The sequence below is a fragment of the Nannobrachium achirus genome (assembly GCF_963921795.1).
Source record: "Nannobrachium achirus genome assembly, chromosome: 17".
NCBI classification, from domain to species: domain Eukaryota; kingdom Metazoa; phylum Chordata; class Actinopteri; order Myctophiformes; family Myctophidae; genus Nannobrachium; species Nannobrachium achirus.
The window spans coordinates 20,919,604-20,936,361 of NC_137824.1; positions in this window are offsets into that span (position 1 = coordinate 20,919,604).

Here is a 16,758-nt window from a genome sequence, read left to right on the forward strand (position 1 = left end):
GTGTGTGTGTGTGTGTGTGTGTGTGTGTGTGTGTGTGTGTGTGTGTGCGTGCGCGTGCATGTGTGTGTGTGCACGCATGTGTGTGTACACGGATACCACTTACTTCTTTGTGTGCCCACAGAGGGGCAGTTGGCAACCGTGGTAACTGCTGGCCAGCAATGACTGTCTCTCTCTGTGTGCGTGCGTGCGTGCGTGCGTGTGCCTGTAGATCGGCTTGTAGATCGGCTATTTTCACTAGTTTTGTGTGACAGTCCTGTAGCCTATACACATTTGAAACTTGGAGATACGAGAATTTTGCCTGACAGTGACATATATTTATGTGAACGCAATGTGCTGCGCAGTCCAGTTGTGTCAGAACGCACACACACACGCACACAGAGACTGAGAAACAGACAGAGAGAGAGAGAGAGAGAGAGAGAGAGAGAGAGAGAGAGACTTCAGAGATGCTGCAATAGGATACATGGACACTGACTCTGAGTATTAAATAATAAGGAGCGAGATGAGTGGTGTCCTCCCTGAGGTAATGACAACTAGCCTAGCAGCTAGCACTAGCTATTTATAATCATCTCCTCCTCTCCGTCCATTAAAAATAAACATTCCGAAGGTGAGTGAGACATTCCATCCCAGATGTCCTGTTGTGGCGGATTTTAAATGGCCGTCAATGTGCCAATCGTTTATAGAATGGCTCTGAAATCTGTAAGTTAACGCCCTACTGATCACACTACAGCAGTGGTTCTCAAACTGTGGGTCGGGGCACCCAGGGGGTCCCCACATGATTTAGGGGTTCTCCAGATGATTAACTTAATGTGCAACATTGTTTTCTCATTCAACAGTAAACAAACCAACGTAAAGTTTAAGTGTATAGACGGTATCTGCACATTTCTAAAGTGATAATTTAAGAACTTTTTCATGTCTCTATGACAAATTAAACATTGGCCAAATTGACAAATACACAGTATTAACGAAAGAAATTGTGAAAATAGCTGATCTACATGCGAGCATGTAGATCTGCTATTTTCACAATTTCTTTCCCTCCGTCCATGTTATTTTTTTATGAGTAATACAATATGTGTGTGCATGCCGCGTGCATGCATGCATGCGTGTGTGTGTGCACTGTGTAGCAGTAAGCCTCCATAATTTGCCCATAAACGAGCAGGAGGACACATCTCCGTGCCGGTGGCCCCATGAGCAGCGCCGGCTGTGATTCCACTGACAAACTATCAGGGCCCCCCAAACGCATGGGGCCGTGAGGGGACCATTATACCTGGTCATTATAATGGAATGGTTTGTGCCTGTGTGTGTGTGTGTGTGTGTGTGTGTGTGTGTGTGTGTGTGTGTGTGTGTGTGTGTGCGTGTGCGTGTGCGTGTGTGTGTGTGTGTGTGTGTGTGTGCATGTGTGTGTGTGTGGTGCATATGTATGGGTTGATTTATACACTCTGTCATATGACGCTACCACAAGGGATGAGAACCTGTAGGATTTTAATGATTCCAGTTACTTTATATTACATACACACACTCATGCACGCACACGCACGCACGCACGCACGCACGCACGCACGCGCGCGCACGCACACGCGCACACGCACGCACACGCACACACGCACACACGCACGCACGCACACACACACACACGCACAGTCGCACACACGCACGCACACGCACAGTCTCGCACACGCACACGCACACACACACACACACACACACACACACACACAGTATATTCTGCCCTTCGTTATATTCTTTTTACAACACATTTAAGCTAAGCACACATTCAGTCATACAAACACACATCCATCTAAAAAAATATATACAGTACATAATATTGTGTAAAAAAAAGCAGTGCAGATGTCATAGCACCCCAAATCATAACTGACTACGGAAACTTCCCACTGGACTTCAAGCAACTCTGACTTCAGAACATTGACATTTCTCTATTGTAAATCCTTGTTTTGAGTTGTGTCGTGTAATATATTGTAATACTGTGTGAAATTATGCACTTTTGATATTCATGAGCTGTTATGCCATACAAATTCTAGATTTGAATGAAAACAGGTTTGGAATAATTCACTGCATGTATCTAGAATATGGTTCGGACACCTAAATAAAAATTAAAAAAGCCACTTACGGGAGCTACTCTGTAGGACCCTTTCTCTCCTCTTGATCCCTGTTTGTTTTGTATCACGCACCTGCCTTCAGAAAGGTTTTCTACAAACGAAAAACACGTGACACCATGGCTCACGTCGCGTATGCTATTACATTGGTGTAAACAAAACAGCTGTGATAGGAAGTAGAAAGGAAGCGGTTCTACGCATGCGCGGCTGGCAGAGCGTCACACCGCCACCTAGCCACCTGGCATGCACACTACAGCATTTACAATCACGTGTTGCGTCTTCCGTGTAAACACACCAGACACATAGACATCAAAGGGGGCTTGAGCCCCTGCCCTTTACTATGGGGAGAGAAATGCAAATGCCCTCTTTCCATGCCATACCTGAAGGCAGCATTCAAAAGAATTGCCTTGCCCAAACTCTCCTGAACTTGAATGCATCTTATGTCGAAATAATTGCCTTCTCTGTGTAGAAATCCATTCCGTATGCCACATCTCCAGTATTCACTTGATTATGCTTATTAGTTTAGTGTGGTATCAAGTACTGACAATAGCCGACCTCCAAGCTCACAACCGTGTCGCAGCGCAACGCGTTGTGAGCTTGGAGGTCTGCTATTTTCAATAGTTTCACCAAAGGTCCTTTTAGAAATGTCAGGCTCTGCCTCTCTAACATTCTCTGCACGTCCCTGAAACACACAATAAAATGTGAGAACGCAACGGCACACCTTGTCTCTTTCTGTTCCGATCGTTACCGTGTAAACGTTGGCCTAGATGGACATTTCAAGCTACAGTATAGAGGGGGGTGAATGTCTTGACAGTGCTCTTAGCTTTTACCCATCATGAGATGTTTCTCGTGTGACAGCTTGGTAACAAAAACACCTTTTTATAGCCCAGCAATTTGCACTTGCAGCTGATGTTGATTTGCACACATAGGAGTTAGAAATACTGACTGATTCACTTAGGGATTTCAGCTGGTTCCTGGCCTTAGTCAGTGGTGGAAAGTAAGAAATTACAGTCATGATTGTTTAGTGTTCCCAATCTTCAAGATAAGATAAAATGTGTATTTGTCGCTGTATGAAACATACAAAGGAATGTTGTTTAGTGCATCCACATAAACAAAGGGCAGCATCGACACTGAAATATACAACACCGATAGTAATAATGCCATAAACTGTTAGTCTGTTCATGGTTCATAGCCTGTTTAGATAGTCTGTTGTCAATCAAACTTCCATAATGCATAACTCAAAAAGGTCTTGAATATTACGTTTTGTGTGTGTATGTGAAGCCAACAAAGCTTTGAAAGCTTTTGGTAAAATGCTTAGCGACACGTTGTGAGCTTGTAGATCTGCTATTTTCAAAGGATTTGAAGTAACACGATAATCTTGTGAAACAAATGTTGCCACCGAATCATCAAGGTACACGAAAGAAGAAGAAAGGATTCTGAATAAGTTTAGCTGTGAAATGTGATTTTAAGTCCATTTTACCTTTCAGACGTTCAAACTATTTCTAGAATAAGATACTTTTACTTAAGCAAAACATGCGAGTACGTTTTCCATCACTGGCCTTGGATAGACTTTATTTTTCCTTGGCGCGTACAAAACTTTTTTTTCTTGTCATTTCACTTTATTCCACATTATTATATTATTTATTATGTATTGGCTTTACATTCGTGCGTCTTTGGATTAACGCCCATCAAACCCGTCTAATATCCTCGAAATTGAAAGGGTGAGAATCACTGCATTATATTCGCTTGTCCACTCCTAGTTTGTAGCCGCGTCTTCGCACATCATCTGCGCGCGTGGGCGCGCTCCTCCGAGCCGTGGGCGTTAGTGCGAAAGTCCAAACTCTTGCTTCCAATAGCGGCCGGGCCGCAGCGGCATGAACAAGTATATTATATGTAAAAAAAAAAAGAAAAAAAGATAAATTAACATTTAATCGCCGTGTGATTCACATGACCCAGGACCGCATGTTTTATTTATTTATTTATTTATTTCGTTTCGACCCTGTGTCCTGTAACTCTCCCGCATATGCGCGGCCCTTGTGGGCGAAGGGCCCCTTCTTTTTTTCCCTTTTTTTTCTTTTTTTGATGACCGGGCGCACGTCAATCACAGGGCTGGGTTTGATGGACAGCTCGCATTAGCATATAACATCTGTTCCATTTTGATCTTAGTTGCAGCCCATGTGGCAGTTTTTACTTTGTTCTTCGAATTCTTTTTCTCCACAACACACGCATTCCAGGACCATCTCCGGGATGGGGAGGGTGTGGGGGTTGGGGGGCTTGGGGAGGTGGGGGACACTATAGCAAGGCTGATCAGATGGGAATCAAATACATCATGTGGTAACTATCAATGGTGGAAAGTGACTTATGTACATTTTCTCAAGAGCTGTACTTTTTTCACATTTTCCTTTTTCCTTTTTCCTTGGATCAAGCCGTGATTGCCCATACAGGCCATGCTACTACTCCTACGGATGTGGTCGAAGACACACGTAAATCGGTACTCTGTAGTCATAATGATCAAGAAGTATCTGTCGATGTATTTCAGATTCCATTCCAATTGGCTATGGCTTAGGGCTAGGCTACCTATAAAATGTGCAGGCCCATGGTCGGCATTGAAACCAGGCCTGGCGGAGATCTGCACTCCGAGGAGCACACTTTTGTAATAGTCATTACAGTTTTAATTTCAAATCATTATTTTATTTTCATGTTTTTACTGAGCTTTGTCATTAAGCTGTTCAGGTGTAGAGTGGTGAAATGCGCCTCATGCATGCCATCGCATGGAGACGGCTGCATACGTGTCTGTGTTCATTTGTGCACGTTTGTGTTAATTTATGCATGACTTTTCATACACTGTCGATCATTACATGCAAGTGTGCGATTTGCACACTATGTGTATTGTTGCTCACTTTAGTAGACAGGTGTGTGCGTGCATGCGTGTGCGCGTGCGTTCGCACACATGTGTCTCTACTCTTAGCACATACCTGTGTCTGTGTGTCTCTGTATATCGGCATGCACAGTATGTCAACGCATGAGCGTGCATGCGCATATGTTTGTGTGTATATGTGTGCACGTACATGCATGTGTGCACGTGCACACCACCCTCCAGAGCAGGGATTAGCAGCGGCATCTGGAAGATGGCTAATTGGCTCCTCTCTCCACACAAGCATGAAAAAATATAGCACACCTCGCCTGCCTGTGTTTGTGTACTGTTTGTTTCTGTGTGTGTGTGTGTGTGTGTGTGCGTCTTACTCATGCGCGTGCACGTGTGAGAGTAAGTGAGTACATACATGAGTGTGCGCGTGCGGCTCACACATGAAGTGCGTCTTGTGCCAGTAATTGGGGATTACCATGGTAATATGGTAAGCCGCTCTCACCGAGACAAATATTCACAATTAGGCCAGATAAATAGCACACAATTGTCAGACATTTTCTAAACGGTCAGTCCCTGGCACTTGTCATATTTTACACACGACATGCACACGCGCACACACATGCACACACACACACACACACACACACACACACACACACACACACACACACACACACACACACACACACACACACACACACACACACACACACACACACACACACACACACACACGCACACGCACGCACGCACACACACACACAAGCGCGCTGATTAATCTGTCTGGATTGCTTGTCCATTGTCCATCCCTAAGTAGCGTTACCTCTTAACAACATAATGGGAGCGCTCCTATCATTACAGTCACTCTGGCTGCCACCGTCAAGTGCTGTTTTTCGAGGCCTGATAGGCCTGATGCGTGCCGCTATGGAGATGGAGGGCTTGATGAGGAAACTGGAGAGAATTTGTTTTCGTGTCAAGTATCCCCAAAATGACGTGTGTGTCTCAGGGACGTGCTGGCCATTGGGAAAAGCGGGACAACTCCCGAACGGCCGGTCCATTCCCGGCCGGTCCAGGCCGGCCATTACAAAAAAATGGCCGGCCCACAAAATAAATATAACTCATGTAATTGGCCCACTGGCTTGTCTCTCATCATCTGAAATAGCCAATATTTGAGTAGCAGTAGCGCTATTTAGAGATCTCTCTCTATAGCACTCATTAGACTCTTTATACCAGAAAAACGATGAGACCTAAAATCACAGTAACTTCTAATCAGTTAGTAGTTGGGGCCTCACGGCGCGTCCGGAAGGCAAAAAAGTTGTCCGTGCGCAATGAGGGCCTCTCCAACTCCTTTTCCCGGGCTGAATCAGGGGCCCAGTCTATTTGGCTGCGGAACACCCATCTCAAAATATATTGTGTGCCAGGAACCTGCCATTGCTAGAGCAAAGGTTAAAATGTTCGCTTTATTTGCAGACATGTTCCATTTGCTATGAGCCAATAATGTAATTGACAAAAGGATTTTCATCTCATAAAATAGGTAAAACATACATGATCATTTAATCGTTTAACTCTTGAGAGCGTAAAATGAAACCAAATGTTTTCATTTTACGCTCTCAAGAGTTATGGATCTATAAGGGTCCATTTGGTTACCAACTCCACATCATTTAGCTGGGGACCACCTCTAGGACCACTGGTGGTCCCCAGACTCCCCACACCTCTGGTTGAGAACCACTGTGTTACGTGATAAGATAATGTTGTTGAATATTGCGATCACGATGTACTGTATACAGTCTTTAGTTTTGCTGCTAACATAGAATCTAGACTATGAATAGGCTAGCCTGTATGCACATACTGAAAGAATAGAGAAGAAAGAAATTGATTACTGTATATTTCCATTCCAACAACATGGTTTTAGTGAAAACATTGCACCTGGCTACAGCTGCTATTGACAATGAATACCAAATACATTTTCTCACTGCTGCTCCCCCTTAAAAACATGTTCTTCCAGTTCGAACACAAATGTCCGTCAGGGTCCTAAAGTTTATTTTTAAACCTAAAGCGAAAATATGGAAAACAGGCCCATTTTTTCGTTTTTCTAATGTCCGTTCCAACATTGAAACTCAACACAACCTTTGACTGTACTACAGTACCTACAGTATACTGTCAATCAATCAATCAAGCAAGCAAGCAGTGTTGTTTTTGACAGCAAATTTTGATTTAGTCAGTATTTTGAATAAAATGTCATTTAGTTTGTCATAATTTCAGGCGACTAAATCTACAGTTGATTTAGTCGACTGAAATGTATTTTGGCAGGCCTTGATGGCATCGTAATTACTGATTTTACACTTGGTTGTGTGCTGAAAATAGCCGACCTACAAGCTTTGTAGATCTGCTATTTTCAGCAACGAAACATAAAATGACTCTCTTCTCCGTCATAGTTTTAGTCGACGAAATCAACACTGCAAGCAAGCAAGCATCAAGGAATCAATCAGTCAATCAATGATACTGACCTGATACTGACCATGATACTGACATGATAAACACTATTCTATTCTACAAGCTCACAATGTGTGAGCTTGTTGATCTGCTATTTTCAGAGCGCAAACAACCGAGCGCAACCAAACATAAAATTACTTGTCTTATTATAGTTCTACTGGATCTCTTCTCCACTAGTCCCTCCCTAACATTTTCGACTAGCATTCATTTGTGGACGAAATTGTGGATATTTAGTCGTAGTTTTAGTCATGATAAAAAAAAAGATAGCCGACGAACGCTTTACAGAAAACATACAATACACTGGCATAGAGCCCTGGGGGACTCCGGTCAAACACATACAGGGGTTTAAAGGAGTAGTTCACCCCCAAAATGACTTTTTTCTATCGATTACTCACGCCATGGAGACTTAAGTTCAATAATATATTTTTTTATTTGTCGCCAATCTAAGACAAAAAATTGATTATCGTAAATTTACCCCCATTGATTGCGGATGGGGACCCAAATGCGTTCGGGTTCCCATCCGGAATCAAAGAGGGTACATTTATTGTAAAAAAAAAATTGTCATATGAATGCAACAAAAAACAAAAACTAATATTGAACTCAAGTCTCCTTGGTGTGAGTAATCAAGAGAAAGAAGGTCATTTTGGGGGTGAACTACTCCTTTAAGTGGGTAAATAAAGGTTGTGAAGATGACGTCTCACTGGGGTCTCCTCCTGACCCAAATAAAAGTCGGAGGGCTCTGTTTTGGTCCTCCCCTTCTCTTCCACTCTATCTACTGTATACAGTCTCTATTAATGTGTTGTCTGTGTGAGAGTGATCCTTTTAGGAGAGAGAGAGAGAGAGAGAGAGAGAGAGAGAGAGAGAGAGAGAGAGAGAGAGAGAGAGAGAGAGAGAGAGAGAGAGGGTACCTCGGGCTGATTCCATTACATGCTGCTTTCATTATGGTAATGGTGGATTAGGCAACAGCAGGAGGTGGGGTCCGACAACTGGGGGCTGCAGCCCTACTGTACACTTGGGCCGTGTGTGTGTGTGTGTGTGTGTGTGTGTGTGTGTGTGTGTGTGTGTGTGTGTGCTGTGTGTGTGTGTGTGTGTGTGTGTGTGTGTGTCTGCGTGCTATTTTGCACTGTAAATAGCAGATTTACAAGCTCACGGTGTGGTGCAATCGGTTGCAGACAGGCTATTTCAAGTTTTAGGTCAAGTGTTAAATAAAAATAAATACACTGTAAGACAAACAAACATTATTGGTGTTCATAAAATTACTGTCCTAAAATATTGAGGTACAAGTAAAGCAATACTGTGTGTTGGATGTGTGCTGTGTGTGTGCGTTTGTGCATGCGTGCGTGTGTGTGTGTATGTATGGGGTGTCCATGTGCATGTCATTTATTTATGGAACAATGTATTCATGAGGATCATTATTCGCTAATCCGTGGTATGAATACAAACACGCACGCACGCACGCACGCACGCACGCACGCACACACGCACACACACACACACACACACACACACACACACACACACACACACACACACACACACACACACACACACACACACACACACACAAATATGCATGCACACCATGTGGGCATTACAGTAAGATGTGGATGAATTGACAGCATACAGTGCTTACATGTACTTAAGTAATTGTTTTTTTAGTAAGCTATCCGTACTTTACTTGAGTATTAGTATTTTTGGTTACGTGCAGTACAGTGTGAATATCACTTTCACAACAGATATTGTAGGCTATATACCATACTACATTTCCAGGAAGGGGGGGAAAAGTACGAATTAACAACTTACTATGTTAGATAATCATAAATCGTGTTATTTCAGAACATTTTCAAGAATAAAAGTACTTTAATTAATTAATTAAATAAATTCCATGAATTACAAAAAAAGTAGTGAAAATAGACGATCTATAAACTCACAACGTGGCGCAAAGCGATGCATAGTGAGCTTGTAGATCTGCTGTGTCTCTTTTGGGCCATGAGATGTTGCTATGAACCAAACCACAGTGCTGGAAAGTTAAAGCAGTGGTGGAAAAAGTAGACTACTTGCATTCCTTTTTTGACTTTAGTAAAAGTATCAATACATTGTACCTCATAGATGCAATGAGTATAAACTATAGTGTCCAAGAAAATGAAATAGTGCAACTGAAATAAGTGCATGTAAGTTGAAAAGTAATACTCGAGTAATTGCTGTACTTGGGCTAGGCTACTTTACACCACTAGAAAGGTGGGAAAACATCACTAGGACTAGGATATCATCTTAGTCAAGCAGAAACCTTGTACATGTATCTCCATTTTTTCAATATTTTTGAAATCACACATGAATGCCTTTACTTGTCACTGAAAACTAGCCAAAACAGCCGATCTTCAAGTGGTGCGTTGTAATCTTGTTCTGTAGATCGGTGATCTAAAGTGAAAGTGGTTAACTGTCTGTCTATAAATATTTAACCAATGAAAAGGATATCAACAATTGAGCTTGTGATTAAAATAACTACAATGGATTAATCGGATGTTATTTTTCCCATTTCATAAAAGTAACCGTTTTTACCAAACAGTACAAGGTTTCTGCTCCACAGCGAAAATATAAAACTGCCCGTCTCTCTTGAAAACAACAAATATGTTTTCACTGCATGGCTGTCTGATTTTCATTTCGTTACACTCTCATCTTTCTTTCATTTTAATCATAGTTATGGCGTCAGAAATCCTCCGGTGACCTCTAAGTGTGGATCATTAATATCCTTAATGGGAGCCGCTCCCATTGGCCTGATTGACTCCCGCTGTAGCTGCCCCGCCCAGCAGGGGGCGGTGCCCGTACGGGGACACGCACAGTTTTGTGTCCACCGCGTGGTGGAGGTCACCGTGTGCGTGCGTGCGTGCGTGCGTGCGTGCGTGCGTGCGTGTGTGTGTGTGTGTTATTGTTACTTTGCGTTATTGTTTATGCCCGAGAGGCACTGAAGTAACCCTCATTTACAGTGACGTCGAGCGAACAATATGAAAACAACGAGACAGTGGAAATAAATAGTAATGAATGCAAGCAGCTAACAGTAGCCTAATACAATATGTCAAGTCAGAATAAGTCAGATACTGAGTTGATTAAAAAACATGTGACAAACACAGCGTGTTTGTAAAAGAGAGTTGAAGGGGCAGTTGTCTGGGACATTGAAAGAAAGAAAAAAAAATTGGCCAATCTCAGTGCAAATCCTTGGGATCCTTTCTTTCTTTTTCCTTATTTTATTTATTTATTTATTTTTTGCCTTTGTTAACCTTAACCCTGTAAAGCCTGAGATGTACTTAGTGGTATTTTGGTAAACAGACAATATACTAACTAGCTTATATGTCACAGTGTCACCCGTACACAACTCAATATAAACTCAAACCCCTAATCCTAACCCCAACCTGAATCTTTTCCTAACTCCCCAAATATATCGTCGTTGTCGGGTGGAAACCTTGTATGTCTAAAACCGTTTGTTTTGTATTTATCATTTTAAAAATGATTTAAACTAGTGAAAACAGCCGATCTACAAGCACTGTAGATCGGCTGTTTTCACTACTTTTGTGCGACGGTCTTGTATGATGAAGCATGCAGGGCTTTGCTTTGCGAAAAAATTTACACATTTGAAACTTGGAGATACGAGGATTCCACGTGACAACGACGATATATTAACCATAAAACAAATATATGTTTTTTATTGGAGTTGCCCTACAAAACTTAAACGCAGTAACTATACAGCGTGTCAAACTCATTATTAAAAAAAAGAAACGAAGAAGAGACATTTAAATTGTTTCAATTGTTAAGCCAAATGACTTCTCAGTGCATAAGTGATGTTGCACTAATCGTTCGTGACGGCCGATTTGACCCTAAATAAACAAGTTCGACCATAAATGTATACTGCAATTAGACTTAATGTAGGGCCTTGTGGGCACTCACGCACTCACGCACACACGCACACACGCACACACACACACACACACACACACACACACACACACACACACACACACACACACACACACACACACACACACACACACACACACGTCTCACTATATAGCAGCAATTATCAAAGTGCCCCTCAGCCCCCGAATCGACAAATACAAGTTAATTCAGTCAAATAAATGCCATTGGAGTGAAAGGGTAGCGTGGGGGGGCGGGCTCATGGATAGATCGTGGATTACACTAATCCTGAGGTATTGGATCCGTGGATGGCCATGTTGGGGGCAGAACTGGGGTGGAGCTTTCTAACCCCGCAATCCTATCCGCTTAGAACCACATATAGCCAAATTAAAGCTGTTTTTAGAGCCTTGGTAACATGCAGTTATCCTTGCTTTTCATCACCTCTCGGCCGCTCTAATGTAATTCCCATGTAATTGGGCTCACTGCCCATGCAGTCCAACCTGTTCTCCACCGTACAGATGCTAGACAGCCATAGACCGCCGACTGGAACAAAGGACAAAGACAACAACACAATAGCTCCTGTTATGGCCGACATGCCCTCGTTGTACCAGCCATGACATGACCCAGTTACCAGTCAAATTATTTGATATTGATATGATTGATATTTTTAAATCCCCAAATGGATTATCTCCAAAATATATCACTGATCAACACTAATTCCATATCATGGCCCCATGCACGTCACTTACAGTAGGTCATCCTCTCAACAGCTCCTTTCTGTTCCCTGAACACAACTCACAGCCATTTAGTTTTTCCTTCTTTTTCATTTTACCATTTTTAAATAATTCGTTGATTTCGTTAAAGGACGGCTTTGTTTATTTTTTACAACAAGGGTTTATATTTTAGATTGTAATTAAAGGGAAGAAAAGAAAGATGAGTGTTAAAATGTTTTCATTTACTGCTTTCTATCGTTTTATCCATTTTAGAGAGTAGAGAGTTTGATTTCAGTGGTTGGGGGCATGCGTGCAAGTGTCTAAATATGTCTTTTTAGACACAATGAGCCGACAAATTCTTTATTATTTACAGCAACACTACTAACCCCCATAAGTCACACCTAACCATGAAAGGAAACCATGCGGTCCAGGTTGGGGGCTTATTGCGTCTAAAAAGACATATTTAGCCACTTGTACGCATGCCCCCAACCGCTGAAATCAAACTCGCTAAATTGGCCAAAGCGATATGTAGTAAATGAAAACATTTTAACACTTTCTTTTCTCTAATTACAATCTAAAATATGAACCCTTTTTGTAAAAAAAACTAAGTTGTCCTTTAAGCATCCCACGGAGCTTGGCCAATGTGGGATGGGGCGGGACATACAGACGCAGGACATACGTAGGCTACATACAGACTAAGTAAGTAAGTCGGAGATGCTTATTGTCGGTATCAGCCAGAGTGCAGGAGTTTTTTCCCGTTTTGCAGTGTGCTAGATCCCTAGAAGATGGATTGCTGAGGAGGAGCGCAACCTATCAGCTCCCAGTACTTGCTGCACGATTTTCCTCACCCAGCCGTGCTACTCATACACTGAGTTGAATTTCAATCTATATGGCTTCTAGTTTTCAAGATGGCGACCATTTTCGACTATAATACATAGTTGTAGTCTACCAGCTGTACTTAAGGTATAATGTAGTGCCCTATATTAGCCTACGCCAAATAGTAGTTTAGTCAGTTGTAGTATTGTAGTTAGATGGACACACCTTCAAAGAAATGAACCATCTGCCGATCAGGTTTGACACATGGACATTGAAGAAACTCTTAGGTGGAATTATGCATAATATCACCAAGGCTGTGGTGTGATGTTCAGGAACAGAAAGCTCGAGCCGAGCGTGTCAGCCAAGGGCAATGACATCCAGAATGACCCCTGTTGAGGGGCAGTCAACAATGCACTCAAAAATGTGCAGGACCGTCCGATCTAATGAATATCAGATACCTTAATATTGAACCATGCAACTTAAAAAAAAAGAAGTCTGTGGTGCAGACAAAAAGCCGGTGTCTTCTCAAAGGTTCGACCTCACGTTGTCCCGACCTCCCGTTTTGTTCCGTTCACCAGGTTAACGTTCACCAGCGTCGGCAGGTTAGTTAGGTCAGAACTATGACATGGCGCACAAAAGCCAAAGTAGATGTATTGAAGTGAAATACACAATATAACCAGTGAAATACACCATATAACCAGTGGGGTAAAGCAACTAAGTACATTTACTTACACATTGGCCGCCATTTTAACATTGACTGTATGGCTCTCCTGCCATTTTGTTTAATAAAAAATGTATATATTTTTTTTATATTGACATTTTTCCTAACTTCTGTGTTCGCTCGACAATAAAAAAGGCTTTTTATGCTATAGTTGTAGCCATCTCAAAATTGCAATTTTTTACCAAAATCCAGCTATAATTGAAAGAACTGGAGATATTGACCTTTTTGTGATTGATGGCTTTTCAAGCGAATAACTCAGTTGATATTTGTATTTATGGCGTCAGGCACTTATCAGATAAGTGTACTAGTGTAATAAGTGTAATTGTGTAATAGGGCAATAACTGGAATAGTGTAATAGGGCTGTAATAGGTCACCTCTTGCCCTTAGGGCGTCTTACTGACTTCACACAAATAGAAATAAGCTTTTTACCTTTTATTCAACATTCAAGTGTTTTATTTTGCACAGAACACATTTTGATCTGTGCACACACACACTTGTATAACTTTATATAAGGCCTATGTGTATAACTGTAAATATGTTCCACACATTCAACTGTTTTTATTTTATTTGTGGCACTTGCTTTGGCGATGTAAACATTATGTTTTCTCATGCCAATAAAGAATCGCTCTCATGCTGTTGATGTGCTCTCATGTGTAACTAACTACTGTAGCTGGCCTGGTAGAGAACTGATAGGAATCAAGTTACTCTGCTTGTTGCTGATCCGGCCTGGGTCTATAACGGATGCGGAAACGTTTCTTGCATGCATGTGAGTGTTACATAACCGGATACAGTAGGCGGGCTTTAGAACGGAACAGACTGCAGCGATCACACACGCCCAGTGGTGATATTGCTCCGGGAGCACGTTTCCTTCCTTTCAGGCTGCAAGCACTTGCGCCGTTGCGCGGCGCGCCTCCAACACGCGCACATGCGCGTGCACAAACGCAGCAGCAGCCAGCCCGAGCCAGCCAAGTGAGGAGGAAGAACAGTAGTTTAGATTTGGATGGAAACAACATCAATAAACTGACAATGATGATCGCCGTGTTTGCGTTTCTTCCTCGTTGGATTCCACTCGTCGCGACGCGTTGTAGATCTGCTATTTTCACTACTTTACACCTACTTTACACCGCTGGGAGTTTGGACGCGACCCTTTCGTGAGAACTGGAATATAATACACCTAGAACAACTCCTCCCATCAGGCTCCATGGTCGCGCTTGGATGCGAGGCGTTGTGTGCTTGCATATCTGCTATTTTCACCAGTTTTGTTACATACCGATGGAAGTTATATGGACGCGCCGCGTTGCTTTTCTTCAGACCACCGGCACAGAGAACAATGGTCGCCTGACTGAGGACTCCGCCGGGGGGGGGGGGGGGGGGGGGGGGGGTTGGTGGGGCCGACGGCGCTGCATCTTGTCCAGTAGGTGATGTGTTGTTTGTAACCTCGCCTCACCAGGCTTTCTATGTTTCTATGTTTGGTTCAGAGAGGCTGAGGATCTGTTCCAACTGGGTGTCGGACCAAATGCTGGGCCCTGGGTACAAGGATTCACTGCGGGCCCCCCATGAATTTTCTTCATAGGGGAATTTCAAAAATAGATATATACAAGCTCACAGCATGGCACCGAGTGTCGCGCTACAAGATTGTAGATCTGCTATTTTTCAATAGCAAAAGTATAAAATAATGAAGCCCCTTCCACCTTGGGCCCTAGTAACTCAGAGTCTCAGACTCAGTCCCACTTTTCCCTTGTGATGCTCCTGCTCTGATCTTGTTGTCTGGCTGGGACATAATATTTTGCTGTGGAGACTTTGGGGGTTATGAAGCTGTGTGTTGTGTTGGCCCATGTGGCAGGTCATGGCTTTCCAAGTGAACATTTTACTGGATTTTGTTTGATTTGTGCAGAATGGTCTCAGATCCAGCTGCTCCGTTTATGTTGTCGCTTCTGCTAGCCCTTGCACCAGGCATGTACACACATACACATCAAAGGGGGCTTGAGCCCCTGCCCTTTTATCCATCTGTAAAAAGTGCCCTCTTCAAACTATGAATGCATTTTGTTTTTTTATGGTAAAAGAAAAGCAAATGTCCCCTTTCCATACCATAACTGATGTCCCCTTTTCATACCATAACTGATGTCCCCTTTCCATACCATAACTGAGGGCTGCATTCAAGAGAATTGTCCACCAAAAGGCCCCTTTAGAAATGTCAGCCCCTGCCTCTCTACATTCTCTGCACATCCCTGCCCCACATCCCTCTACATGCGTGTGGCCATTGTGCCGCTGATTGCACTATGCGGGCTGCGCTCTGCCATGCTAAATGTATTCACTGTGGTTTATTGGGAGTGGTGATATTGCTCCGGGAGCACGTTTCCTTCCTTTCAGGCTACAAGCACTTGCGCCGTTGCGCGGCGCGCCTCCAACACGCGCACATGCGCGTGCACAAACGCAGCAGCAGCCAGCCCGAGCCAGCCAAGTGAGGAGGAAGAACAGTAGTTTAGATTTGGATGGAAACAACATCAATAAACTGACAATGATGATCGCCGTGTTTGCGTTTCTTCCTCGTTGGATTCCACTCGTCGCGACGCGTTGTAGATCTGCTATTTTCACTACTTTACACCTACTTTACACCGCTGGGAGTTTGGATGCGACCCTTTCGTGAGAACTGGAATATAATACACCTAGAACAACTCCTCCCATCAGGCTCCATGGTCGCGCTTGGATGCGAGGCGTTGTGTGCTTGCATATCTGCTATTTTCACCAGTTTTGTTACATACCGATGGAAGTTATATGGACGCGCCGCGTTGCTTTTCTTCAGACCACCGGCACAGAGAACAATGGTCGCCTGACTGAGGACTCCGCCGGGGGGGGGGGGGGGGGGGGGGGGGGGTTGGTGGGGCCGACGGCGCTGCATCTTGTCCAGTAGGTGATGTGTTGTTTGTAACCTCGCCTCACCAGGCTTTCTATGTGTTTGTAGTGGGTTGTTTGGTTCAGAGAGGCTGAGGATCTGTTCCAACTGGGTGTCGGACCAAATGCTGGGCCCTGGGTACAAGGATTCACTGCGGGCCCCCCATGAATTTTCTTCATAGGGGAATTTCAAAAATAGATATATACAAGCTCACAGCATGGCACCGAGTGTCGCGCTAC